The 3,343-nt window shown below is 33.4% G+C and overlaps 1 long non-coding RNA gene across 2 annotated transcripts in view; it reads left to right on the top strand.

Annotated features, from left to right (window-relative positions):
- The window catches only part of LOC128247053 (uncharacterized), a 490,960-nt gene that overhangs the window by 271,070 nt on the left and 216,547 nt on the right, over positions 1 to 3,343 (top strand). The window lies entirely within an intron of this gene.

Below are 3,343 nucleotides of genomic sequence, written 5' to 3' on the forward strand. Positions count from 1 at the left end.
ATATATATATATATATATATATATATATATATATATATACATATTTATATAGGTATACACCATTGATAATAGTCAAAAACCTCGAGATATCGATGTCTGGGATTCTTCTGATAGATGGTGACACTGAACGAACGGGGTTTTTTCACACCTATTTACCATAAGAGATATTCCCTCCACGTTAACAGCCGTGAATTTGCCTTTTAGCTGTTGAAATACGTCACAAACATATTTTAACTAACCTAAATTTATTGGCACGCATGAATCTCCATATATAATGTAGACAGAGAGACAGACAGATTTATAAGAGGTGTGTGTGTATGTAAACCATATCAATATTTCTTGTTTCCTTTCTCATTTAATTTTATATTACGGTTACCTCCTTTCTCTTCCCTCCATTCTCTTAAATGTTCCTATATTCACCTCTTTTACTCCATAGCTTTCTTGATCCATAAATTGTTATTACTTCCATATTTATTTATAATCACAAACTTTATAAGCTTTTATTTACTTTTTCTCTCATAAATTCTATCCTGTTATCTTGGTTACTCGAACCTCTTAGTATATCTTCTGTCTATATTTGTCTCCTTTTATATTATTATATCAATTCTCTACGGTTTCCTCCTTCTCGTACCTACTATCTTCAGATTTCCCTATATTTCTTTATATTTCACTTTTTTCTTTTATATCTTGCCATGTTTCTTCCTTCTCATGGAGATTCATGCGTGACAAGTTTATACATAATTTACTTATTCTATTACATTTATCTCTACACTTACTTATATCTCAATATCTTGTCAACCGTGAAATGATTCAGGTGTTCAATTTTAAGTTAAAAGTATTCAAATCTAAGAATCACAGAATTTATAAGATTTGTGAAAGTATGCAGTACCCATATAATACTGTATCTTGTAATAAAACGTTAGTCTAATTGTTTAGCGAGAAAGCGGAATACACACACAAAAATAAAAACAACTCTATTTTCTGCTTTTCTTCAGAGACTGCCAAGATTTCAACTAAACTTGAACTGTATGTCTAATATATGCCACTGTTTATACCCACAATCTAGTCCCGAAGAATTTTTAGTGGTGTTCTCTCTGTTGTAAGTCTTACATGACCATGTTTTCCTTGCAAATGTTCAGATTAGACATATGTCGCTCAAACTTCACAAATCTAAAAGGACTTTTAAGTTTCATGTGCACTGTTTATCTTCCCTGACTGATGTATATATTCTCTAACGAAAGATACTTCTCTACTGGAATGAGAAAAGTGTCCTAGATAAAGAATAAAATGAAATATTGTCGTACTAAGGATGCTACAGCAAGAACTGGTACATGTGAAAAAGAATGTCCTGAGAGCCAGACAGGATTCCAAGATTTCGAGATGACTAGGACTTCCAAGTTTTGCCTAACAGCTTACAGGTTGAATTGGGCGTTAGGCGAAACTTAAAGCCCCAGTCTATTCTCAGTACTGAGTTAATTTATCAGTAAATATCCCGTTCATATTCTTAAAGAATCTTTAAAATAACAACTTTCTACTAACTTTTATTCGCTATTCTATGAAGCATTTCATTGGTCTCTTGCCTTCTCTCTGTCTTTCATCTTTTCGATCGCGAGGTTCATGTGAAATCACTTCTTTGCAGAATTTGTCAATAGTGCTCTCTCTCTCTCTTACCCACAATACATTAGGTTTAGTGGATCTTATAGTTTTGTTGTGATAAGACAACTTGTTTTTGCTCCCATTACAGACACAATATAATTACTCATTCTTCAATATTCAAAACTAACCAACGTACCACATCATACTCATGCACTGTAGCCATAAACAAAGTGTTCGAAGACATCAAAATATACCGAAACTGTTCTCAATAATAGCACCAGGACACGATCGCAATACTTTACCCTTTCTCCCATAAACAAGAAAACTCAGATTTTAGTTTCAGATAAGTCTTTATGATCATAATATATCTGTAAAATAATTGGAATGACATCGTATGCATCATGATTACTTCAGGGCTGAAAAAAAAACCCTGATAGGCACGAGAAGACACTGATGTAGCCTAGATTCAGTAATTACAATGATGCGACTGTTACCATATAAAGACAATTTAAACAGTATGGGGAATAATAAACGTAGGCTGTCTGACCGATTGGTATTCCTTCTCTCCTCATTGTGACCATTATTCTAATGTTATGTTCATATGCTTCTGCGGTAGTTACTCTACCGCTAAGGCAACACGATTCAATTACCATCCTTCCTCTCGTGTAGTCTATGCCTTCTTTCACTTTAGAACTTCTGTACTACACATTTTCACAATACGTTATTATCAAAAGTACAAACTTCTACTGTCATCTCTTTGTTCACTTTGTACTCTGCTTTAATCCTTAAAAGTTCAAATTGAACATTAACTACATCATCGGTAAAATTGGTAATGTTTCGCTTGAGAAATGCCTTGTTCCGGTGAGAAAAGAATGCCAGGATATTGTAGTTCTCTCTAGAAAGGATAGAAAAAGTGTTTATTATTGGTGAAAGCACTGCAGGTTAACGCATTTTCTGCTGATGATATCCAATTTGAACAGATTTTTTTTTTTTAAGTGAACATTGTTTCAATTGTATTTGCCTGTGCATATCTAGAATGATCGTTATTATCGCTTCTTCTTCACGCGAAAATGAAAGTAATTATCATTATTAAAAAATAGAATAGCAAGGTTTTGTTAATTTCAATTTATCTTTTGGAAACGGTTGCCGGAACGAAGATCACACTTTCAAAATTTAGCTAAATTGAAGTCCCGTCACAATTTTTATATGCGAGATGATCATTTATTTTATACGTAATTTATCACAAGAATAGTGATAATATTAGCTATATATATATATGTATATTTACAAAATTAGGTAATGAAGTAGATAAAGAGCTGGCTACATATGTTTCATTGCTAGCAGGAGGGACCTCGGAAGTAGTAATTATCCCAAGATATCTTAAAACAAAATTAAGCTGTCTTTGGCCCGACGAGTAGCTAGCGGATTACCCCTCGTTTGGGTAACTACTACTTCCGAAATTCTGCTAGCTATGAAACATATGTAGCCTGGATTTTATCTACTCCATTCTTTAATTTTGGATTTCTATTAGCATACACAGCAGCGCCTGCTGCTAATCGTAAGTTATAAAACATTTTTTTTCAGCTTATCGAGCTTCGATACGGGAAACATTTACAACCTTCTACATCAATACACCACTATCGTTCCTGAAAACTGTTTTTTATACCTTCTACCGACTGCTCGAAGCTTACTACCTTCCTACACGTTGATCCTTGGATCTTACCTGTAATATATATATATATATATA

Source organism: Octopus bimaculoides, chromosome 2 (assembly GCF_001194135.2).
Source record: "Octopus bimaculoides isolate UCB-OBI-ISO-001 chromosome 2, ASM119413v2, whole genome shotgun sequence".
In the NCBI taxonomy this organism is placed as follows: domain Eukaryota; kingdom Metazoa; phylum Mollusca; class Cephalopoda; order Octopoda; family Octopodidae; genus Octopus; species Octopus bimaculoides.